This window comes from Gasterosteus aculeatus, chromosome 2, assembly GCF_964276395.1.
Source record: "Gasterosteus aculeatus chromosome 2, fGasAcu3.hap1.1, whole genome shotgun sequence".
NCBI classification, from domain to species: Eukaryota; Metazoa; Chordata; class Actinopteri; order Perciformes; family Gasterosteidae; genus Gasterosteus; species Gasterosteus aculeatus.
The window spans coordinates 21,858,667-21,875,195 of NC_135689.1; the positions used below are offsets into that span (position 1 = coordinate 21,858,667).

Genomic DNA, 16,529 nt, shown 5'->3' on the forward strand with positions numbered 1-16,529 from the left:
TGTCAAAACTCCAAAACCTTTGACACATTTTAAAAGATTAGGTAGAGGACATACAGTTGCTTACGGCCATACCTCTCTGGCTCCGCCTGATCTCGTCTGATCTCAGAAGCTAAGCAGAGTAGGGCCTGGTTAGTACTTGGATGGAAGACCGCCTGGGAATCCCAGGTGCCGTAAGCTTTTTCATTTCTCTCTCTGGAAGAAATCGAGAAGGCATTAGAAAGTGACTCCTTTTTCATTATCAAAACTCCAAAACCTTTGACACATTTTAAAAGATTAGGTAGAGGACATACAGTTGCTTACGGCCATACCTCTCTGGCTCCGCCTGATCTCGTCTGATCTCAGAAGCTAAGCAGAGTATGGCCTGGTTAGTACTTGGATGGAAGACCGCCTGGGATTCCCAGGTGCTGTAAGCTTTTTCATTTCGATCTGTAAAAGACACAGAGAAGGCCTTAGAAAGTGACTCCATTTCATTGTCAAAACTGCAAAACCTTTGACACATTTTAAAAGATTAGGAAGAGGACATACAGTTGCTTACGGCCATACCTCTCTGGCTCCGCCTGATCTCGTCTGATCTCAGAAGCTAAGCAGAGTAGGGCCTGGTTAGTACTTGGATGGAAGACCGCCTGGGAATCCCAGGTGCCGTAAGCTTCTTCATTTCTCTCTCTGGAAGAAATTGAGAAGGCATTAGAAAGTGAATCCTTTTTCATTATCAAAACTCCAAAACCTTTGACACATTTTAAAAGATTAGGAAGAGGACATACAGTTGCTTACGGCCATACCTCTCTGGCTCTGCCTGATCTCGTCTGATCTCAGAAGCTAAGCAGAGTAGGGCCTGGTTAGTACTTGGATGGAAGACCGCCTGGGAATCCCAGGTGCTGTAAGCTTTTTCATTTCGATCTGTAAAAGACACAGAGAAGGCCTTAGAAAGTGACTCCATTTCATTGTCAAAACTACAAAACCTTTGACACATTTTAAAAGATTAGGAAGAGGACATACAGTTGCTTACGGCCATACCTCTCTGGCTCCGCCTGATCTCGTCAGATCTCAGAAGCTAAGCAGAGTAGGGCCTGGTTAGTACTTGGATGGAAGACAGCCTGGGAATCCCAGGTGCCGTAAGCTTTTTCATTTCTCTCTCTGGAAGAAATCGAGAAGGCATTAGAAAGTGACTCCTTTTTCATTATCAAAACTCCAAAACCTTTGACACATTTTAAAAGATTAGGAAGAGGACATACAGTTGCTTACGGCCATACCTCTCTGGCTCCGCCTGATCTCGTCTGATCTCAGAAGCTAAGCAGAGTAGGGCCTGGTTAGTACTTGGATGGAAGACCGCCTGGGAATCCCAGGTGCTGTAAGCTTTTTTATTTCGATCTGTAAAAGACACAGAGAAGAACTTAGAAAGTGACTCCATTTCATTGTCAAAACTCCAAAACCTTTGACACATTTTAAAAGATTAGGTAGAGGACATACAGTTGCTTACGGCCATACCTCTCTGGCTCCGCCTGATCTCGTCTGATCTCAGAAGCTAAGCAGAGTAGGGCCTGGTTAGTACTTGGATGGAAGACCGCCTGGGAATCCCAGGTGCCGTAAGCTTTTTCATTTCTCTCTCTGGAAGAAATCGAGAAGGCATTAGAAAGTGACTCCTTTTTCATTATCAAAACTCCAAAACCTTTGACACATTTTAAAAGATTAGGTAGAGGACATACAGTTGCTTACGGCCATACCTCTCTGGCTCCGCCTGATCTCGTCTGATCTCAGAAGCTAAGCAGAGTATGGCCTGGTTAGTACTTGGATGGAAGACCGCCTGGGATTCCCAGGTGCTGTAAGCTTTTTCATTTCGATCTGTAAAAGACACAGAGAAGGCCTTAGAAAGTGACTCCATTTCATTTTCAAAACTGCAAAACCTTTGACACATTTTAAAAGATTAGGAAGAGGACATACAGTTGCTTACGGCCATACCTCTCTGGCTCCGCCTGATCTCGTCTGATCTCAGAAGCTAAGCAGAGTAGGGCCTGGTTAGTACTTGGATGGAAGACCGCCTGGGAATCCCAGGTGCCGTAAGCTTCTTCATTTCTCTCTCTGGAAGAAATTGAGAAGGCATTAGAAAGTGAATCCTTTTTCATTATCAAAACTCCAAAACCTTTGACACATTTTAAAAGATTAGGAAGAGGACATACAGTTGCTTACGGCCATACCTCTCTGGCTCTGCCTGATCTCGTCTGATCTCAGAAGCTAAGCAGAGTAGGGCCTGGTTAGTACTTGGATGGAAGACCGCCTGGGAATCCCAGGTGCTGTAAGCTTTTTCATTTCGATCTGTAAAAGACACAGAGAAGGCCTTAGAAAGTGACTCCATTTCATTGTCAAAACTACAAAACCTTTGACACATTTTAAAAGATTAGGAAGAGGACATACAGTTGCTTACGGCCATACCTCTCTGGCTCCGCCTGATCTCGTCTGATCTCAGAAGCTAAGCAGAGTAGGGCCTGGTTAGTACTTGGATGGAAGACCGCCTGGGAATCCCAGGTGCTGTAAGCTTTTTTATTTCGATCTGTAAAAGACACAGAGAAGAACTTAGAAAGTGACTCCATTTCATTGTCAAAACTCCAAAACCTTTGACACATTTTAAAAGATTAGGTAGAGGACATACAGTTGCTTACGGCCATACCTCTCTGGCTCCGCCTGATCTCGTCTGATCTCAGAAGCTAAGCAGAGTAGGGCCTGGTTAGTACTTGGATGGAAGACCGCCTGGGAATCCCAGGTGCCGTAAGCTTTTTCATTTCTCTCTCTGGAAGAAATCGAGAAGGCATTAGAAAGTGACTCCTTTTTCATTATCAAAACTCCAAAACCTTTGACACATTTTAAAAGATTAGGTAGAGGACATACAGTTGCTTACGGCCATACCTCTCTGGCTCCGCCTGATCTCGTCTGATCTCAGAAGCTAAGCAGAGTATGGCCTGGTTAGTACTTGGATGGAAGACCGCCTGGGATTCCCAGGTGCTGTAAGCTTTTTCATTTCGATCTGTAAAAGACACAGAGAAGGCCTTAGAAAGTGACTCCATTTCATTGTCAAAACTGCAAAACCTTTGACACATTTTAAAAGATTAGGAAGAGGACATACAGTTGCTTACGGCCATACCTCTCTGGCTCCGCCTGATCTCGTCTGATCTCAGAAGCTAAGCAGAGTAGGGCCTGGTTAGTACTTGGATGGAAGACCGCCTGGGAATCCCAGGTGCCGTAAGCTTCTTCATTTCTCTCTCTGGAAGAAATTGAGAAGGCATTAGAAAGTGAATCCTTTTTCATTATCAAAACTCCAAAACCTTTGACACATTTTAAAAGATTAGGAAGAGGACATACAGTTGCTTACGGCCATACCTCTCTGGCTCTGCCTGATCTCGTCTGATCTCAGAAGCTAAGCAGAGTAGGGCCTGGTTAGTACTTGGATGGAAGACCGCCTGGGAATCCCAGGTGCTGTAAGCTTTTTCATTTCGATCTGTAAAAGACACAGAGAAGGCCTTAGAAAGTGACTCCATTTCATTGTCAAAACTACAAAACCTTTGACACATTTTAAAAGATTAGGAAGAGGACATACAGTTGCTTACGGCCATACCTCTCTGGCTCCGCCTGATCTCGTCTGATCTCAGAAGCTAAGCAGAGTAGGGCCTGGTTAGTACTTGGATGGAAGACCGCCTGGGAATCCCAGGTGCTGTAAGCTTTTTCATTTCGATCTGTAAAAGACACAGAGAAGGCCTTAGAAAGTGACTCCATTTCATTGTCAAAACTACAAAACCTTTGACACATTTTAAAAGATTAGGAAGAGGACATACAGTTGCTTACGGCCATACCTCTCTGGCTCCGCCTGATCTCGTCAGATCTCAGAAGCTAAGCAGAGTAGGGCCTGGTTAGTACTTGGATGGAAGACCGCCTGGGAATCCCAGGTGCTGTAAGCTTTTTCATTTCGATCTGTAAAAGACACAGAGAAGGCCTTAGAAAGTGACTCCATTTAATTGTCAAAACTACAAAACCTTTGACACATTTTAAAAGATTAGGTAGAGGACATACAGTTGCTTACGGCCATACCTCTCTGGCTCCGCCTGATCTCGTCAGATCTCAGAAGCTAAGCAGAGTAGGGCCTGGTTAGTACTTGGATGGAAGACCGCCTGGGAATCCCAGGTGCCGTAAGATTTTTCATTTCTCTCTCTGGAAGAAATCGAGAAGGCATTAGAAAGTGACTCCTTTTTCATTATCAAAACTCCAAAACCTTTGACACACTTTAAAAGATTAGGAAGAGGACATACAGTTGCTTACGGCCATACCTCTCTGGCTCCGCCTGATCTCGTCTGATCTCAGAAGCTAAGCAGAGTAGGGCCTGGTTAGTACTTGGATGGAAGACCGCCTGGGAATCCCAGGTGCTGTAAGCTTTTTCATTTCGATCTGTAAAAGACACAGAGAAGGCCTTAGAAAGTGACTCCATTTAATTGTCAAAACTACAAAACCTTTGACACATTTTAAAAGATTAGGAAGAGGACATACAGTTGCTTACGGCCATACCTCTCTGGCTCAGCCTGATCTCGTCTGATCTCAGAAGCTAAGCAGAGTAGGGCCTGGTTAGTACTTGGATGGAAGACCGCCTGGGAATCCCAGGTGCCGTAAGCTTTTTCATTTCTCTCTCTGGAAGAAATCGAGAAGGCATTAGAAAGTGACTCCTTTTTCATTATCAAAACTCCAAAAACTTTGACACATTTTAAAAGATTAGGAAGAGGACATACAGTTGCTTACGGCCATACCTCTCTGGCTCCGCCTGATCTCGTCTGATCTCAGAAGCTAAGCAGAGTAGGGCCTGGTTAGTACTTGGATGGAAGACCGCCTGGGAATCCCAGGTGCTGTAAGCTTTTTCATTTCAATCTGTAAAAGACACAGAGAAGGCCTTAGAAAGTGACTCCATTTCATTGTCAAAACTACAAAACCTTTGACACATTTTAAAAGATTAGGAAGAGGACATACAGTTGCTTACGGCCATACCTCTCTGGCTCCGCCTGATCTCGTCTGATCTCAGAAGCTAAGCAGAGTAGGGCCTGGTTAGTACTTGGATGGAAGACCGCCTGGGAATCCCAGGTGCCGTAAGCTTTTTCATTTCTCTCTCTGGAAGAAATCGAGAAGGCATTAGAAAGTGACTCCTTTTTCATTATCAAAACTCCAAAACCTTTGACACATTTTAAAAGATTAGGAAGAGGACATACAGTTGCTTACGGCCATACCTCTCTGGCTCCGCCTGATCTCGTCTGATCTCAGAAGCTAAGCAGAGTAGGGCCTGGTTAGTACTTGGATGGAAGACCGCCTGGGAATCCCAGGTGCTGTAAGCTTTTTCATTTCGATCTGTAAAAGACACAGAGAAGGCCTTAGAAAGTGACTCCATTTCATTGTCAAAACTACAAAACCTTTGACACATTTTAAAAGATTAGGAAGAGGACATACAGTTGCTTACGGCCATACCTCTCTGGCTCCGCCTGATCTCGTCAGATCTCAGAAGCTAAGCAGAGTAGGGCCTGGTTAGTACTTGGATGGAAGACCGCCTGGGAATCCCAGGTGCTGTAAGCTTTTTCATTTCGATCTGTAAAAGACACAGAGAAGGCCTTAGAAAGTGACTCCATTTCATTGTCAAAACTACAAAACCTTTGACACATTTTAAAAGATTAGGAAGAGGACATGCAGTTGCTTACGGCCATACCTCTCTGGCTCCGCCTGATCTCGTCAGATCTCAGAAGCTAAGCAGAGTAGGGCCTGGTTAGTACTTGGATGGAAGACCGCCTGGGAATCCCAGGTGCCGTAAGCTTTTTCATTTCTCTCTCTGGAAGAAATCGAGAAGGCATTAGAAAGTGACTCCTTTTTCATTATCTAAACTCCAAAACCTTTGACACATTTTAAAATATTAGGAAGAGGACATACAGTTGCTTACGGCCATACCTCTCTGGCTTCGCCTGATCTCGTCTGATCTCAGAAGCTAAGCAGAGTAGGGCCTGGTTAGTACTTGGATGGAAGACCGCCTGGGAATCCCAGGTGCTGTAAGCTTTTTCATTTCGATCTGTAAAAGACACAGAGAAGGCCTTAGAAAGTGACTCCATTTAATTGTCAAAACTACAAAACCTTTGACACATTTTAAAAGATTAGGTAGAGGACATACAGTTGCTTACGGCCATACCTCTCTGGCTCCGCCTGATCTCGTCAGATCTCAGAAGCTAAGCAGAGTAGGGCCTGGTTAGTACTTGGATGGAAGACCGCCTGGGAATCCCAGGTGCCGTAAGCTTTTTCATTTCTCTCTCTGGAAGAAATCGAGAAGGCATTAGAAAGTGACTCCTTTTTCATTATCAAAACTCCAAAACCTTTGACACATTTTAAAAGATTAGGAAGAGGACATACAGTTGCTTACGGCCATACCTCTCTGGCTCCGCCTGATCTCGTCTGATCTCAGAAGCTAAGCAGAGTAGGGCCTGGTTAGTACTTGGATGGAAGACCGCCTGGGAATCCCAGGTGCTGTAAGCTTTTTTATTTCGATCTGTAAAAGACACAGAGAAGAACTTAGAAAGTGACTCCATTTCTTTGTCAAAACTACAAAACCTTTGACACATTTTAAAAGATTAGGAAGAGGACATACAGTTGCTTACGGCCATACCTCTCTGGCTCCGCCTGATCTCGTCTGATCTCAGAAGCTAAGCAGAGTAGGGCCTGGTTAGTACTTGGATGGAAGACCGCCTGGGAATCCCAGGTGCTGTAAGCTTTTTCATTTCGATCTGTAAAAGACACAGAGAAGGCCTTAGAAAGTGACTCCATTTAATTGTCAAAACTACAAAACCTTTGACACATTTTAAAAGATTAGGAAGAGGACATACAGTTGCTTACGGCCATACCTCTCTGGCTCAGCCTGATCTCGTCTGATCTCAGAAGCTAAGCAGAGTAGGGCCTGGTTAGTACTTGGATGGAAGACCGCCTGGGAATCCCAGGTGCCGTAAGCTTTTTCATTTCTCTCTCTGGAAGAAATCGAGAAGGCATTAGAAAGTGACTCCTTTTTCATTATCAAAACTCCAAAACCTTTGACACATTTTAAAAGATTAGGAAGAGGACATACAGTTGCTTACGGCCATACCTCTCTGGCTCCGCCTGATCTCGTCTGATCTCAGAAGCTAAGCAGAGTAGGGCCTGGTTAGTACTTGGATGGAAGACCGCCTGGGAATCCCAGGTGCTGTAAGCTTTTTCATTTCAATCTGTAAAAGACACAGAGAAGGCCTTAGAAAGTGACTCCATTTCATTGTCAAAACTACAAAACCTTTGACACATTTTAAAAGATTAGGAAGAGGACATACAGTTGCTTACGGCCATACCTCTCTGGCTCCGCCTGATCTCGTCTGATCTCAGAAGCTAAGCAGAGTAGGGCCTGGTTAGTACTTGGATGGAAGACCGCCTGGGAATCCCAGGTGCCGTAAGCTTTTTCATTTCTCTCTCTGGAAGAAATCGAGAAGGCATTAGAAAGTGACTCCTTTTTCATTATCTAAACTCCAAAACCTTTGACACATTTTAAAATATTAGGAAGAGGACATACAGTTGCTTACGGCCATACCTCTCTGGCTTCGCCTGATCTCGTCTGATCTCAGAAGCTAAGCAGAGTAGGGCCTGGTTAGTACTTGGATGGAAGACCGCCTGGGAATCCCAGGTGCTGTAAGCTTTTTCATTTCGATCTGTAAAAGACACAGAGAAGGCCTTAGAAAGTGACTCCATTTAATTGTCAAAACTACAAAACCTTTGACACATTTTAAAAGATTAGGTAGAGGACATACAGTTGCTTACGGCCATACCTCTCTGGCTCCGCCTGATCTCGTCAGATCTCAGAAGCTAAGCAGAGTAGGGCCTGGTTAGTACTTGGATGGAAGACCGCCTGGGAATCCCAGGTGCCGTAAGCTTTTTCATTTCTCTCTCTGGAAGAAATCGAGAAGGCATTAGAAAGTGACTCCTTTTTCATTATCAAAACTCCAAAACCTTTGACACATTTTAAAAGATTAGGAAGAGGACATACAGTTGCTTACGGCCATACCTCTCTGGCTCCGCCTGATCTCGTCTGATCTCAGAAGCTAAGCAGAGTAGGGCCTGGTTAGTACTTGGATGGAAGACCGCCTGGGAATCCCAGGTGCTGTAAGCTTTTTTATTTCGATCTGTAAAAGACACAGAGAAGAACTTAGAAAGTGACTCCATTTCTTTGTCAAAACTACAAAACCTTTGACACATTTTAAAAGATTAGGAAGAGGACATACAGTTGCTTACGGCCATACCTCTCTGGCTCCGCCTGATCTCGTCTGATCTCAGAAGCTAAGCAGAGTAGGGCCTGGTTAGTACTTGGATGGAAGACCGCATGGGAATCCCAGGTGCCGTAAGCTTTTTCATTTCTCTCTCTGGAAGAAATCGAGAAGGCATTAGAAAGTGACTCCTTTTTCATTATCAAAACTCCAAAACCTTTGACACATTTTAAAAGATTAGGAAGAGGACATACAGTTGCTTACGGCCATACCTCTCTGGCTCCGCCTGATCTCGTCTGATCTCAGAAGCTAAGCAGAGTAGGGCCTGGTTAGTACTTGGATGGAAGACCGCCTGGGAATCCCAGGTGCTGTAAGCTTTTTCATTTCAATCTGTAAAAGACACAGAGAAGGCCTTAGAAAGTGACTCCATTTCATTGTCAAAACTACAAAACCTTTGACACATTTTAAAAGATTAGGAAGAGGACATACAGTTGCTTACGGCCATACCTCTCTGGCTCCGCCTGATCTCGTCTGATCTCAGAAGCTAAGCAGAGTAGGGCCTGGTTAGTACTTGGATGGAAGACCGCCTGGGAATCCCAGGTGCCGTAAGCTTTTTCATTTCTCTCTCTGGAAGAAATCGAGAAGGCATTAGAAAGTGACTCCTTTTTCATTATCAAAACTCCAAAACCTTTGACACATTTTAAAAGATTAGGAAGAGGACATACAGTTGCTTACGGCCATACCTCTCTGGCTCCGCCTGATCTCGTCTGATCTCAGAAGCTAAGCAGAGTAGGGCCTGGTTAGTACTTGGATGGAAGACCGCCTGGGAATCCCAGGTGCTGTAAGCTTTTTCATTTCGATCTGTAAAAGACACAGAGAAGGCCTTAGAAAGTGACTCCATTTCATTGTCAAAACTACAAAACCTTTGACACATTTTAAAAGATTAGGAAGAGGACATACAGTTGCTTACGGCCATACCTCTCTGGCTCCGCCTGATCTCGTCAGATCTCAGAAGCTAAGCAGAGTAGGGCCTGGTTAGTACTTGGATGGAAGACCGCCTGGGAATCCCAGGTGCCGTAAGCTTTTTCATTTCTCTCTCTGGAAGAAATCGAGAAGGCATTAGAAAGTGACTCCTTTTTCATTATCTAAACTCCAAAACCTTTGACACATTTTAAAATATTAGGAAGAGGACATACAGTTGCTTACGGCCATACCTCTCTGGCTTCGCCTGATCTCGTCTGATCTCAGAAGCTAAGCAGAGTAGGGCCTGGTTAGTACTTGGATGGAAGACCGCCTGGGAATCCCAGGTGCTGTAAGCTTTTTTATTTCGATCTGTAAAAGACACAGAGAAGGCCTTAGAAAGTGACTCCATTTAATTGTCAAAACTACAAAACCTTTGACACATTTTAAAAGATTAGGTAGAGGACATACAGTTGCTTACGGCCATACCTCTCTGGCTCCGCCTGATCTCGTCAGATCTCAGAAGCTAAGCAGAGTAGGGCCTGGTTAGTACTTGGATGGAAGACCGCCTGGGAATCCCAGGTGCCGTAAGCTTTTTCATTTCTCTCTCTGGAAGAAATCGAGAAGGCATTAGAAAGTGACTCCTTTTTCATTATCAAAACTCCAAAACCTTTGACACATTTTAAAAGATTAGGAAGAGGACATACAGTTGCTTACGGCCATACCTCTCTGGCTCCGCCTGATCTCGTCTGATCTCAGAAGCTAAGCAGAGTAGGGCCTGGTTAGTACTTGGATGGAAGACCGCCTGGGAATCCCAGGTGCTGTAAGCTTTTTTATTTCGATCTGTAAAAGACACAGAGAAGAACTTAGAAAGTGACTCCATTTCATTGTCAAAACTCCAAAACCTTTGACACATTTTAAAAGATTAGGTAGAGGACATACAGTTGCTTACGGCCATACCTCTCTGGCTCCGCCTGATCTCGTCTGATCTCAGAAGCTAAGCAGAGTAGGGCCTGGTTAGTACTTGGATGGAAGACCGCCTGGGAATCCCAGGTGCCGTAAGCTTCTTCATTTCTCTCTCTGGAAGAAATTGAGAAGGCATTAGAAAGTGAATCCTTTTTCATTATCAAAACTCCAAAACCTTTGACACATTTTAAAAGATTAGGAAGAGGACATACAGTTGCTTACGGCCATACCTCTCTGGCTCCGCCTGATCTCGTCTGATCTCAGAAGCTAAGCAGAGTAGGGCCTGGTTAGTACTTGGATGGAAGACCGCCTGGGAATCCCAGGTGCCGTAAGCTTTTTCATTTCTATCTGTAAAAGACACAGAGAAGGCCTTAGAAAGTGACTCCATTTCATTGTCAAAACTACAAAACCTTTGACACATTTTAAAAGATTAGGTAGAGGACATACAGTTGCTTACGGCCATACCTCTCTGGCTCCGCCTGATCTCGTCTGATCTCAGAAGCTAAGCAGAGTAGGGCCTGGTTAGTACTTGGATGGAAGACCGCCTGGGAATCCCAGGTGCTGTAAGCTTTTTTATTTCGATCTGTAAAAGACACAGAGAAGAACTTAGAAAGTGACTCCATTTCATTGTCAAAACTCCAAAACCTTTGACACATTTTAAAAGATTAGGTAGAGGACATACAGTTGCTTACGGCCATACCTCTCTGGCTCCGCCTGATCTCGTCTGATCTCAGAAGCTAAGCAGAGTAGGGCCTGGTTAGTACTTGGATGGAAGACCGCCTGGGAATCCCAGGTGCCGTAAGCTTCTTCATTTCTCTCTCTGGAAGAAATTGAGAAGGCATTAGAAAGTGAATCCTTTTTCATTATCAAAACTCCAAAACCTTTGACACATTTTAAAAGATTAGGAAGAGGACATACAGTTGCTTACGGCCATACCTCTCTGGCTCCGCCTGATCTCGTCTGATCTCAGAAGCTAAGCAGAGTAGGGCCTGGTTAGTACTTGGATGGAAGACCGCCTGGGAATCCCATGTGCCGTAAGCTTTTTCATTTCTCTCTCTGGAAGAAATCGAGAAGGCATTAGAAAGTGACTCCTTTTTAATTATCTAAACTCCAAAACCTTTGACACATTTTAAAATATTAGGAAGAGGACATACAGTTGCTTACGGCCATACCTCTCTGGCTTCGCCTGATCTCGTCTGATCTCAGAAGCTAAGCAGAGTAGGGCCTGGTTAGTACTTGGATGGAAGACCGCCTGGGAATCCCAGGTGCTGTAAGCTTTTTCATTTCGATCTGTAAAAGACACAGAGAAGGCCTTAGAAAGTGACTCCATTTCTTTGTCAAAACTACAAAACCTTTGACACATTTTAAAAGATTAGGAAGAGGACATACAGTTGCTTACGGCCATACCTCTCTGGCTCCGCCTGATCTCGTCTGATCTCAGAAGCTAAGCAGAGTAGGGCCTGGTTAGTACTTGGATGGAAGACCGCCTGGGAATCCCAGGTGCTGTAAGCTTTTTCATTTCGATCTGTAAAAGACACAGAGAAGGCCTTAGAAAGTGACTCCATTTCATTGTCAAAACTACAAAACCTTTGACACATTTTAAAAGATTAGGAAGAGGACATACAGTTGCTTACGGCCATACCTCTCTGGCTCCGCCTGATCTCGTCTGATCTCAGAAGCTAAGCAGAGTAGGGCCTGGTTAGTACTTGGATGGAAGACCGCCTGGGAATCCCAGGTGCCGTAAGCTTTTTCATTTCTCTCTCTGGAAGAAATCGAGAAGGCATTAGAAAGTGACTCCTTTTTCATTATCAAAACTCCAAAACCTTTGACACATTTTAAAAGATTAGGAAGAGGACATACAGTTGCTTACGGCCATACCTCTCTGGCTCCGCCTGATCTCGTCTGATCTCAGAAGCTAAGCAGAGTAGGGCCTGGTTAGTACTTGGATGGAAGACCGCCTGGGAATCCCAGGTGCTGTAAGCTTTTTCATTTCGATCTGTAAAAGACACAGAGAAGGCCTTAGAAAGTGACTCCATTTCATTGTCAAAACTACAAAACCTTTGACACATTTTAAAAGATTAGGAAGAGGACATACAGTTGCTTACGGCCATACCTCTCTGGCTCCGCCTGATCTCGTCAGATCTCAGAAGCTAAGCAGAGTAGGGCCTGGTTAGTACTTGGATGGAAGACCGCCTGGGAATCCCAGGTGCCGTAAGCTTTTTCATTTCTCTCTCTGGAAGAAATCGAGAAGGCATTAGAAAGTGACTCCTTTTTCATTATCTAAACTCCAAAACCTTTGACACATTTTAAAATATTAGGAAGAGGACATACAGTTGCTTACGGCCATACCTCTCTGGCTTCGCCTGATCTCGTCTGATCTCAGAAGCTAAGCAGAGTAGGGCCTGGTTAGTACTTGGATGGAAGACCGCCTGGGAATCCCAGGTGCTGTAAGCTTTTTTATTTCGATCTGTAAAAGACACAGAGAAGGCCTTAGAAAGTGACTCCATTTAATTGTCAAAACTACAAAACCTTTGACACATTTTAAAAGATTAGGTAGAGGACATACAGTTGCTTACGGCCATACCTCTCTGGCTCCGCCTGATCTCGTCAGATCTCAGAAGCTAAGCAGAGTAGGGCCTGGTTAGTACTTGGATGGAAGACCGCCTGGGAATCCCAGGTGCCGTAAGCTTTTTCATTTCTCTCTCTGGAAGAAATCGAGAAGGCATTAGAAAGTGACTCCTTTTTCATTATCAAAACTCCAAAACCTTTGACACATTTTAAAAGATTAGGAAGAGGACATACAGTTGCTTACGGCCATACCTCTCTGGCTCCGCCTGATCTCGTCTGATCTCAGAAGCTAAGCAGAGTAGGGCCTGGTTAGTACTTGGATGGAAGACCGCCTGGGAATCCCAGGTGCTGTAAGCTTTTTTATTTCGATCTGTAAAAGACACAGAGAAGAACTTAGAAAGTGACTCCATTTCATTGTCAAAACTCCAAAACCTTTGACACATTTTAAAAGATTAGGTAGAGGACATACAGTTGCTTACGGCCATACCTCTCTGGCTCCGCCTGATCTCGTCTGATCTCAGAAGCTAAGCAGAGTAGGGCCTGGTTAGTACTTGGATGGAAGACCGCCTGGGAATCCCAGGTGCCGTAAGCTTCTTCATTTCTCTCTCTGGAAGAAATTGAGAAGGCATTAGAAAGTGAATCCTTTTTCATTATCAAAACTCCAAAACCTTTGACACATTTTAAAAGATTAGGAAGAGGACATACAGTTGCTTACGGCCATACCTCTCTGGCTCCGCCTGATCTCGTCTGATCTCAGAAGCTAAGCAGAGTAGGGCCTGGTTAGTACTTGGATGGAAGACCGCCTGGGAATCCCAGGTGCCGTAAGCTTTTTCATTTCTATCTGTAAAAGACACAGAGAAGGCCTTAGAAAGTGACTCCATTTCATTGTCAAAACTACAAAACCTTTGACACATTTTAAAAGATTAGGTAGAGGACATACAGTTGCTTACGGCCATACCTCTCTGGCTCCGCCTGATCTCGTCTGATCTCAGAAGCTAAGCAGAGTAGGGCCTGGTTAGTACTTGGATGGAAGACCGCCTGGGAATCCCAGGTGCTGTAAGCTTTTTTATTTCGATCTGTAAAAGACACAGAGAAGAACTTAGAAAGTGACTCCATTTCATTGTCAAAACTCCAAAACCTTTGACACATTTTAAAAGATTAGGTAGAGGACATACAGTTGCTTACGGCCATACCTCTCTGGCTCCGCCTGATCTCGTCTGATCTCAGAAGCTAAGCAGAGTAGGGCCTGGTTAGTACTTGGATGGAAGACCGCCTGGGAATCCCAGGTGCCGTAAGCTTCTTCATTTCTCTCTCTGGAAGAAATTGAGAAGGCATTAGAAAGTGAATCCTTTTTCATTATCAAAACTCCAAAACCTTTGACACATTTTAAAAGATTAGGAAGAGGACATACAGTTGCTTACGGCCATACCTCTCTGGCTCCGCCTGATCTCGTCTGATCTCAGAAGCTAAGCAGAGTAGGGCCTGGTTAGTACTTGGATGGAAGACCGCCTGGGAATCCCATGTGCCGTAAGCTTTTTCATTTCTCTCTCTGGAAGAAATCGAGAAGGCATTAGAAAGTGACTCCTTTTTAATTATCTAAACTCCAAAACCTTTGACACATTTTAAAATATTAGGAAGAGGACATACAGTTGCTTACGGCCATACCTCTCTGGCTTCGCCTGATCTCGTCTGATCTCAGAAGCTAAGCAGAGTAGGGCCTGGTTAGTACTTGGATGGAAGACCGCCTGGGAATCCCAGGTGCTGTAAGCTTTTTCATTTCGATCTGTAAAAGACACAGAGAAGGCCTTAGAAAGTGACTCCATTTCTTTGTCAAAACTACAAAACCTTTGACACATTTTAAAAGATTAGGAAGAGGACATACAGTTGCTTACGGCCATACCTCTCTGGCTCCGCCTGATCTCGTCTGATCTCAGAAGCTAAGCAGAGTAGGGCCTGGTTAGTACTTGGATGGAAGACCGCCTGGGAATCCCAGGTGCTGTAAGCTTTTTCATTTCGATCTGTAAAAGACACAGAGAAGGCCTTAGAAAGTGACTCCATTTCATTGTCAAAACTACAAAACCTTTGACACATTTTAAAAGATTAGGAAGAGGACATACAGTTGCTTACGGCCATACCTCTCTGGCTCCGCCTGATCTCGTCTGATCTCAGAAGCTAAGCAGAGTAGGGCCTGGTTAGTACTTGGATGGAAGACCGCCTGGGAATCCCAGGTGCCGTAAGCTTTTTCATTTCTCTCTCTGGAAGAAATCGAGAAGGCATTAGAAAGTGACTCCTTTTTCATTATCAAAACTCCAAAACCTTTGACACATTTTAAAAGATTAGGAAGAGGACATACAGTTGCTTACGGCCATACCTCTCTGGCTCCGCCTGATCTCGTCTGATCTCAGAAGCTAAGCAGAGTAGGGCCTGGTTAGTACTTGGATGGAAGACCGCCTGGGAATCCCAGGTGCTGTAAGCTTTTTCATTTCGATCTGTAAAAGACACAGAGAAGGCCTTAGAAAGTGACTCCATTTCATTGTCAAAACTACAAAACCTTTGACACATTTTAAAAGATTAGGAAGAGGACATACAGTTGCTTACGGCCATACCTCTCTGGCTCCGCCTGATCTCGTCAGATCTCAGAAGCTAAGCAGAGTAGGGCCTGGTTAGTACTTGGATGGAAGACCGCCTGGGAATCCCAGGTGCTGTAAGCTTTTTCATTTCGATCTGTAAAAGACACAGAGAAGGCCTTAGAAAGTGACTCCATTTCATTGTCAAAACTACAAAACCTTTGACACATTTTAAAAGATTAGGAAGAGGACATGCAGTTGCTTACGGCCATACCTCTCTGGCTCCGCCTGATCTCGTCAGATCTCAGAAGCTAAGCAGAGTAGGGCCTGGTTAGTACTTGGATGGAAGACCGCCTGGGAATCCCAGGTGCCGTAAGCTTTTTCATTTCTCTCTCTGGAAGAAATCGAGAAGGCATTAGAAAGTGACTCCTTTTTCATTATCTAAACTCCAAAACCTTTGACACATTTTAAAATATTAGGAAGAGGACATACAGTTGCTTACGGCCATACCTCTCTGGCTTCGCCTGATCTCGTCTGATCTCAGAAGCTAAGCAGAGTAGGGCCTGGTTAGTACTTGGATGGAAGACCGCCTGGGAATCCCAGGTGCTGTAAGCTTTTTCATTTCGATCTGTAAAAGACACAGAGAAGGCCTTAGAAAGTGACTCCATTTCATTGTCAAAACTGCAAAACCTTTGACACATTTTAAAAGATTAGGAAGAGGACATACAGTTGCTTACGGCCATACCTCTCTGGCTCCGCCTGATCTCGTCTGATCTCAGAAGCTAAGCAGAGTAGGGCCTGGTTAGTACTTGGATGGAAGACCGCCTGGGAATCCCAGGTGCCGTAAGCTTCTTCATTTCTCTCTCTGGAAGAAATTGAGAAGGCATTAGAAAGTGAATCCTTTTTCATTATCAAAACTCCAAAACCTTTGACACATTTTAAAAGATTAGGAAGAGGACATACAGTTGCTTACGGCCATACCTCTCTGGCTCTGCCTGATCTCGTCTGATCTCAGAAGCTAAGCAGAGTAGGGCCTGGTTAGTACTTGGATGGAAGACCGCCTGGGAATCCCAGGTGCTGTAAGCTTTTTCATTTCGATCTGTAAAAGACACAGAGAAGGCCTTAGAAAGTGACTCCATTTCATTGTCAAAACTACAAAACCTTTGACACATTTTAAAAGATTAGGAAGAGG

General features: G+C 44.4%; 67 non-coding genes and 3 pseudogenes across 67 annotated transcripts; all 70 read left to right on the forward strand.

The window, feature by feature from the left end:
* The first annotated feature begins 58 nt into the window (after window positions 1-58).
* Window positions 59-177, forward strand: LOC144401333 (5S ribosomal RNA). Its single transcript, XR_013463268.1, has one exon. It is a non-coding gene; the product is annotated as a 5S ribosomal RNA (ribosomal RNA).
* A 117-nt stretch (window positions 178-294) lies between these two features.
* LOC144399787 (5S ribosomal RNA) lies at window positions 295-413 on the forward strand (annotated as a pseudogene).
* Window positions 414-529: 116 nt separating this feature from the next.
* LOC144401334 (5S ribosomal RNA) lies at window positions 530-648 on the forward strand. Its single transcript, XR_013463269.1, has one exon. It is a non-coding gene; the product is annotated as a 5S ribosomal RNA (ribosomal RNA).
* A 117-nt stretch (window positions 649-765) lies between these two features.
* On the forward strand, window positions 766-884 carry LOC144397920 (5S ribosomal RNA). The gene has a single exon (XR_013460067.1). It is a non-coding gene; the product is annotated as a 5S ribosomal RNA (ribosomal RNA).
* Window positions 885-1,000: 116 nt separating this feature from the next.
* Window positions 1,001-1,119, forward strand: LOC144399312 (5S ribosomal RNA). The gene has a single exon (XR_013461457.1). It is a non-coding gene; the product is annotated as a 5S ribosomal RNA (ribosomal RNA).
* A 117-nt stretch (window positions 1,120-1,236) lies between these two features.
* On the forward strand, window positions 1,237-1,355 carry LOC144395535 (5S ribosomal RNA). Its single transcript, XR_013457669.1, has one exon. It is a non-coding gene; the product is annotated as a 5S ribosomal RNA (ribosomal RNA).
* A 116-nt stretch (window positions 1,356-1,471) lies between these two features.
* Window positions 1,472-1,590, forward strand: LOC144401336 (5S ribosomal RNA). The gene has a single exon (XR_013463271.1). It is a non-coding gene; the product is annotated as a 5S ribosomal RNA (ribosomal RNA).
* A 117-nt stretch (window positions 1,591-1,707) lies between these two features.
* LOC144399788 (5S ribosomal RNA) lies at window positions 1,708-1,826 on the forward strand (annotated as a pseudogene).
* Window positions 1,827-1,942: 116 nt separating this feature from the next.
* LOC144401337 (5S ribosomal RNA) lies at window positions 1,943-2,061 on the forward strand. The gene has a single exon (XR_013463272.1). It is a non-coding gene; the product is annotated as a 5S ribosomal RNA (ribosomal RNA).
* A 117-nt stretch (window positions 2,062-2,178) lies between these two features.
* On the forward strand, window positions 2,179-2,297 carry LOC144397921 (5S ribosomal RNA). The gene has a single exon (XR_013460068.1). It is a non-coding gene; the product is annotated as a 5S ribosomal RNA (ribosomal RNA).
* Window positions 2,298-2,413: 116 nt separating this feature from the next.
* Window positions 2,414-2,532, forward strand: LOC144395536 (5S ribosomal RNA). Its single transcript, XR_013457670.1, has one exon. It is a non-coding gene; the product is annotated as a 5S ribosomal RNA (ribosomal RNA).
* Window positions 2,533-2,648: 116 nt separating this feature from the next.
* LOC144401338 (5S ribosomal RNA) lies at window positions 2,649-2,767 on the forward strand. Its single transcript, XR_013463273.1, has one exon. It is a non-coding gene; the product is annotated as a 5S ribosomal RNA (ribosomal RNA).
* A 117-nt stretch (window positions 2,768-2,884) lies between these two features.
* Window positions 2,885-3,003, forward strand: LOC144399789 (5S ribosomal RNA; annotated as a pseudogene).
* A 116-nt stretch (window positions 3,004-3,119) lies between these two features.
* Window positions 3,120-3,238, forward strand: LOC144401339 (5S ribosomal RNA). Its single transcript, XR_013463274.1, has one exon. It is a non-coding gene; the product is annotated as a 5S ribosomal RNA (ribosomal RNA).
* A 117-nt stretch (window positions 3,239-3,355) lies between these two features.
* LOC144397923 (5S ribosomal RNA) lies at window positions 3,356-3,474 on the forward strand. Its single transcript, XR_013460070.1, has one exon. It is a non-coding gene; the product is annotated as a 5S ribosomal RNA (ribosomal RNA).
* A 116-nt stretch (window positions 3,475-3,590) lies between these two features.
* Window positions 3,591-3,709, forward strand: LOC144395537 (5S ribosomal RNA). The gene has a single exon (XR_013457671.1). It is a non-coding gene; the product is annotated as a 5S ribosomal RNA (ribosomal RNA).
* Window positions 3,710-3,825: 116 nt separating this feature from the next.
* LOC144389579 (5S ribosomal RNA) lies at window positions 3,826-3,944 on the forward strand. The gene has a single exon (XR_013453710.1). It is a non-coding gene; the product is annotated as a 5S ribosomal RNA (ribosomal RNA).
* A 116-nt stretch (window positions 3,945-4,060) lies between these two features.
* Window positions 4,061-4,179, forward strand: LOC144398293 (5S ribosomal RNA). The gene has a single exon (XR_013460440.1). It is a non-coding gene; the product is annotated as a 5S ribosomal RNA (ribosomal RNA).
* Window positions 4,180-4,296: 117 nt separating this feature from the next.
* On the forward strand, window positions 4,297-4,415 carry LOC144395538 (5S ribosomal RNA). Its single transcript, XR_013457672.1, has one exon. It is a non-coding gene; the product is annotated as a 5S ribosomal RNA (ribosomal RNA).
* Window positions 4,416-4,531: 116 nt separating this feature from the next.
* Window positions 4,532-4,650, forward strand: LOC144398531 (5S ribosomal RNA). Its single transcript, XR_013460678.1, has one exon. It is a non-coding gene; the product is annotated as a 5S ribosomal RNA (ribosomal RNA).
* A 117-nt stretch (window positions 4,651-4,767) lies between these two features.
* LOC144395539 (5S ribosomal RNA) lies at window positions 4,768-4,886 on the forward strand. The gene has a single exon (XR_013457673.1). It is a non-coding gene; the product is annotated as a 5S ribosomal RNA (ribosomal RNA).
* Window positions 4,887-5,002: 116 nt separating this feature from the next.
* Window positions 5,003-5,121, forward strand: LOC144401340 (5S ribosomal RNA). Its single transcript, XR_013463275.1, has one exon. It is a non-coding gene; the product is annotated as a 5S ribosomal RNA (ribosomal RNA).
* A 117-nt stretch (window positions 5,122-5,238) lies between these two features.
* LOC144395540 (5S ribosomal RNA) lies at window positions 5,239-5,357 on the forward strand. Its single transcript, XR_013457674.1, has one exon. It is a non-coding gene; the product is annotated as a 5S ribosomal RNA (ribosomal RNA).
* A 116-nt stretch (window positions 5,358-5,473) lies between these two features.
* Window positions 5,474-5,592, forward strand: LOC144389580 (5S ribosomal RNA). Its single transcript, XR_013453711.1, has one exon. It is a non-coding gene; the product is annotated as a 5S ribosomal RNA (ribosomal RNA).
* A 116-nt stretch (window positions 5,593-5,708) lies between these two features.
* On the forward strand, window positions 5,709-5,827 carry LOC144402352 (5S ribosomal RNA). Its single transcript, XR_013464288.1, has one exon. It is a non-coding gene; the product is annotated as a 5S ribosomal RNA (ribosomal RNA).
* Window positions 5,828-5,944: 117 nt separating this feature from the next.
* On the forward strand, window positions 5,945-6,063 carry LOC144391012 (5S ribosomal RNA). The gene has a single exon (XR_013454871.1). It is a non-coding gene; the product is annotated as a 5S ribosomal RNA (ribosomal RNA).
* Window positions 6,064-6,179: 116 nt separating this feature from the next.
* Window positions 6,180-6,298, forward strand: LOC144402364 (5S ribosomal RNA). The gene has a single exon (XR_013464300.1). It is a non-coding gene; the product is annotated as a 5S ribosomal RNA (ribosomal RNA).
* A 117-nt stretch (window positions 6,299-6,415) lies between these two features.
* On the forward strand, window positions 6,416-6,534 carry LOC144395541 (5S ribosomal RNA). The gene has a single exon (XR_013457675.1). It is a non-coding gene; the product is annotated as a 5S ribosomal RNA (ribosomal RNA).
* Window positions 6,535-6,650: 116 nt separating this feature from the next.
* On the forward strand, window positions 6,651-6,769 carry LOC144395543 (5S ribosomal RNA). Its single transcript, XR_013457677.1, has one exon. It is a non-coding gene; the product is annotated as a 5S ribosomal RNA (ribosomal RNA).
* Window positions 6,770-6,885: 116 nt separating this feature from the next.
* LOC144398532 (5S ribosomal RNA) lies at window positions 6,886-7,004 on the forward strand. Its single transcript, XR_013460679.1, has one exon. It is a non-coding gene; the product is annotated as a 5S ribosomal RNA (ribosomal RNA).
* A 117-nt stretch (window positions 7,005-7,121) lies between these two features.
* LOC144395544 (5S ribosomal RNA) lies at window positions 7,122-7,240 on the forward strand. The gene has a single exon (XR_013457678.1). It is a non-coding gene; the product is annotated as a 5S ribosomal RNA (ribosomal RNA).
* Window positions 7,241-7,356: 116 nt separating this feature from the next.
* On the forward strand, window positions 7,357-7,475 carry LOC144401341 (5S ribosomal RNA). Its single transcript, XR_013463276.1, has one exon. It is a non-coding gene; the product is annotated as a 5S ribosomal RNA (ribosomal RNA).
* A 117-nt stretch (window positions 7,476-7,592) lies between these two features.
* LOC144391013 (5S ribosomal RNA) lies at window positions 7,593-7,711 on the forward strand. The gene has a single exon (XR_013454875.1). It is a non-coding gene; the product is annotated as a 5S ribosomal RNA (ribosomal RNA).
* A 116-nt stretch (window positions 7,712-7,827) lies between these two features.
* Window positions 7,828-7,946, forward strand: LOC144402375 (5S ribosomal RNA). The gene has a single exon (XR_013464311.1). It is a non-coding gene; the product is annotated as a 5S ribosomal RNA (ribosomal RNA).
* A 117-nt stretch (window positions 7,947-8,063) lies between these two features.
* Window positions 8,064-8,182, forward strand: LOC144395545 (5S ribosomal RNA). Its single transcript, XR_013457679.1, has one exon. It is a non-coding gene; the product is annotated as a 5S ribosomal RNA (ribosomal RNA).
* Window positions 8,183-8,298: 116 nt separating this feature from the next.
* On the forward strand, window positions 8,299-8,417 carry LOC144394296 (5S ribosomal RNA). Its single transcript, XR_013456973.1, has one exon. It is a non-coding gene; the product is annotated as a 5S ribosomal RNA (ribosomal RNA).
* Window positions 8,418-8,534: 117 nt separating this feature from the next.
* LOC144395546 (5S ribosomal RNA) lies at window positions 8,535-8,653 on the forward strand. The gene has a single exon (XR_013457680.1). It is a non-coding gene; the product is annotated as a 5S ribosomal RNA (ribosomal RNA).
* Window positions 8,654-8,769: 116 nt separating this feature from the next.
* On the forward strand, window positions 8,770-8,888 carry LOC144401342 (5S ribosomal RNA). The gene has a single exon (XR_013463277.1). It is a non-coding gene; the product is annotated as a 5S ribosomal RNA (ribosomal RNA).
* A 117-nt stretch (window positions 8,889-9,005) lies between these two features.
* Window positions 9,006-9,124, forward strand: LOC144395547 (5S ribosomal RNA). Its single transcript, XR_013457681.1, has one exon. It is a non-coding gene; the product is annotated as a 5S ribosomal RNA (ribosomal RNA).
* Window positions 9,125-9,240: 116 nt separating this feature from the next.
* LOC144402386 (5S ribosomal RNA) lies at window positions 9,241-9,359 on the forward strand. The gene has a single exon (XR_013464322.1). It is a non-coding gene; the product is annotated as a 5S ribosomal RNA (ribosomal RNA).
* A 117-nt stretch (window positions 9,360-9,476) lies between these two features.
* On the forward strand, window positions 9,477-9,595 carry LOC144391018 (5S ribosomal RNA). Its single transcript, XR_013454877.1, has one exon. It is a non-coding gene; the product is annotated as a 5S ribosomal RNA (ribosomal RNA).
* Window positions 9,596-9,711: 116 nt separating this feature from the next.
* Window positions 9,712-9,830, forward strand: LOC144402398 (5S ribosomal RNA). The gene has a single exon (XR_013464334.1). It is a non-coding gene; the product is annotated as a 5S ribosomal RNA (ribosomal RNA).
* A 117-nt stretch (window positions 9,831-9,947) lies between these two features.
* Window positions 9,948-10,066, forward strand: LOC144395548 (5S ribosomal RNA). The gene has a single exon (XR_013457682.1). It is a non-coding gene; the product is annotated as a 5S ribosomal RNA (ribosomal RNA).
* A 116-nt stretch (window positions 10,067-10,182) lies between these two features.
* On the forward strand, window positions 10,183-10,301 carry LOC144401343 (5S ribosomal RNA). Its single transcript, XR_013463278.1, has one exon. It is a non-coding gene; the product is annotated as a 5S ribosomal RNA (ribosomal RNA).
* A 117-nt stretch (window positions 10,302-10,418) lies between these two features.
* On the forward strand, window positions 10,419-10,537 carry LOC144401344 (5S ribosomal RNA). The gene has a single exon (XR_013463279.1). It is a non-coding gene; the product is annotated as a 5S ribosomal RNA (ribosomal RNA).
* A 116-nt stretch (window positions 10,538-10,653) lies between these two features.
* Window positions 10,654-10,772, forward strand: LOC144395549 (5S ribosomal RNA). Its single transcript, XR_013457683.1, has one exon. It is a non-coding gene; the product is annotated as a 5S ribosomal RNA (ribosomal RNA).
* A 116-nt stretch (window positions 10,773-10,888) lies between these two features.
* On the forward strand, window positions 10,889-11,007 carry LOC144401345 (5S ribosomal RNA). Its single transcript, XR_013463280.1, has one exon. It is a non-coding gene; the product is annotated as a 5S ribosomal RNA (ribosomal RNA).
* A 117-nt stretch (window positions 11,008-11,124) lies between these two features.
* Window positions 11,125-11,243, forward strand: LOC144398909 (5S ribosomal RNA). The gene has a single exon (XR_013461056.1). It is a non-coding gene; the product is annotated as a 5S ribosomal RNA (ribosomal RNA).
* A 117-nt stretch (window positions 11,244-11,360) lies between these two features.
* Window positions 11,361-11,479, forward strand: LOC144391020 (5S ribosomal RNA). The gene has a single exon (XR_013454882.1). It is a non-coding gene; the product is annotated as a 5S ribosomal RNA (ribosomal RNA).
* Window positions 11,480-11,595: 116 nt separating this feature from the next.
* Window positions 11,596-11,714, forward strand: LOC144395550 (5S ribosomal RNA). The gene has a single exon (XR_013457684.1). It is a non-coding gene; the product is annotated as a 5S ribosomal RNA (ribosomal RNA).
* A 116-nt stretch (window positions 11,715-11,830) lies between these two features.
* LOC144401347 (5S ribosomal RNA) lies at window positions 11,831-11,949 on the forward strand. The gene has a single exon (XR_013463282.1). It is a non-coding gene; the product is annotated as a 5S ribosomal RNA (ribosomal RNA).
* Window positions 11,950-12,066: 117 nt separating this feature from the next.
* LOC144395551 (5S ribosomal RNA) lies at window positions 12,067-12,185 on the forward strand. Its single transcript, XR_013457685.1, has one exon. It is a non-coding gene; the product is annotated as a 5S ribosomal RNA (ribosomal RNA).
* Window positions 12,186-12,301: 116 nt separating this feature from the next.
* LOC144402409 (5S ribosomal RNA) lies at window positions 12,302-12,420 on the forward strand. Its single transcript, XR_013464345.1, has one exon. It is a non-coding gene; the product is annotated as a 5S ribosomal RNA (ribosomal RNA).
* Window positions 12,421-12,537: 117 nt separating this feature from the next.
* On the forward strand, window positions 12,538-12,656 carry LOC144391024 (5S ribosomal RNA). The gene has a single exon (XR_013454890.1). It is a non-coding gene; the product is annotated as a 5S ribosomal RNA (ribosomal RNA).
* A 116-nt stretch (window positions 12,657-12,772) lies between these two features.
* LOC144402420 (5S ribosomal RNA) lies at window positions 12,773-12,891 on the forward strand. The gene has a single exon (XR_013464356.1). It is a non-coding gene; the product is annotated as a 5S ribosomal RNA (ribosomal RNA).
* Window positions 12,892-13,008: 117 nt separating this feature from the next.
* On the forward strand, window positions 13,009-13,127 carry LOC144395552 (5S ribosomal RNA). Its single transcript, XR_013457686.1, has one exon. It is a non-coding gene; the product is annotated as a 5S ribosomal RNA (ribosomal RNA).
* A 116-nt stretch (window positions 13,128-13,243) lies between these two features.
* Window positions 13,244-13,362, forward strand: LOC144401348 (5S ribosomal RNA). Its single transcript, XR_013463283.1, has one exon. It is a non-coding gene; the product is annotated as a 5S ribosomal RNA (ribosomal RNA).
* A 117-nt stretch (window positions 13,363-13,479) lies between these two features.
* On the forward strand, window positions 13,480-13,598 carry LOC144401349 (5S ribosomal RNA). Its single transcript, XR_013463284.1, has one exon. It is a non-coding gene; the product is annotated as a 5S ribosomal RNA (ribosomal RNA).
* A 116-nt stretch (window positions 13,599-13,714) lies between these two features.
* LOC144395554 (5S ribosomal RNA) lies at window positions 13,715-13,833 on the forward strand. Its single transcript, XR_013457688.1, has one exon. It is a non-coding gene; the product is annotated as a 5S ribosomal RNA (ribosomal RNA).
* Window positions 13,834-13,949: 116 nt separating this feature from the next.
* Window positions 13,950-14,068, forward strand: LOC144401350 (5S ribosomal RNA). Its single transcript, XR_013463285.1, has one exon. It is a non-coding gene; the product is annotated as a 5S ribosomal RNA (ribosomal RNA).
* Window positions 14,069-14,185: 117 nt separating this feature from the next.
* Window positions 14,186-14,304, forward strand: LOC144398910 (5S ribosomal RNA). The gene has a single exon (XR_013461057.1). It is a non-coding gene; the product is annotated as a 5S ribosomal RNA (ribosomal RNA).
* A 117-nt stretch (window positions 14,305-14,421) lies between these two features.
* On the forward strand, window positions 14,422-14,540 carry LOC144391026 (5S ribosomal RNA). The gene has a single exon (XR_013454891.1). It is a non-coding gene; the product is annotated as a 5S ribosomal RNA (ribosomal RNA).
* A 116-nt stretch (window positions 14,541-14,656) lies between these two features.
* LOC144395555 (5S ribosomal RNA) lies at window positions 14,657-14,775 on the forward strand. Its single transcript, XR_013457689.1, has one exon. It is a non-coding gene; the product is annotated as a 5S ribosomal RNA (ribosomal RNA).
* A 116-nt stretch (window positions 14,776-14,891) lies between these two features.
* Window positions 14,892-15,010, forward strand: LOC144401351 (5S ribosomal RNA). The gene has a single exon (XR_013463286.1). It is a non-coding gene; the product is annotated as a 5S ribosomal RNA (ribosomal RNA).
* A 117-nt stretch (window positions 15,011-15,127) lies between these two features.
* LOC144395556 (5S ribosomal RNA) lies at window positions 15,128-15,246 on the forward strand. Its single transcript, XR_013457690.1, has one exon. It is a non-coding gene; the product is annotated as a 5S ribosomal RNA (ribosomal RNA).
* A 116-nt stretch (window positions 15,247-15,362) lies between these two features.
* On the forward strand, window positions 15,363-15,481 carry LOC144389581 (5S ribosomal RNA). Its single transcript, XR_013453712.1, has one exon. It is a non-coding gene; the product is annotated as a 5S ribosomal RNA (ribosomal RNA).
* A 116-nt stretch (window positions 15,482-15,597) lies between these two features.
* LOC144402431 (5S ribosomal RNA) lies at window positions 15,598-15,716 on the forward strand. The gene has a single exon (XR_013464367.1). It is a non-coding gene; the product is annotated as a 5S ribosomal RNA (ribosomal RNA).
* A 117-nt stretch (window positions 15,717-15,833) lies between these two features.
* Window positions 15,834-15,952, forward strand: LOC144391028 (5S ribosomal RNA). Its single transcript, XR_013454893.1, has one exon. It is a non-coding gene; the product is annotated as a 5S ribosomal RNA (ribosomal RNA).
* Window positions 15,953-16,068: 116 nt separating this feature from the next.
* LOC144401353 (5S ribosomal RNA) lies at window positions 16,069-16,187 on the forward strand. Its single transcript, XR_013463288.1, has one exon. It is a non-coding gene; the product is annotated as a 5S ribosomal RNA (ribosomal RNA).
* Window positions 16,188-16,304: 117 nt separating this feature from the next.
* On the forward strand, window positions 16,305-16,423 carry LOC144397924 (5S ribosomal RNA). The gene has a single exon (XR_013460071.1). It is a non-coding gene; the product is annotated as a 5S ribosomal RNA (ribosomal RNA).
* The last annotated feature ends 106 nt before the right edge of the window (window positions 16,424-16,529 follow it).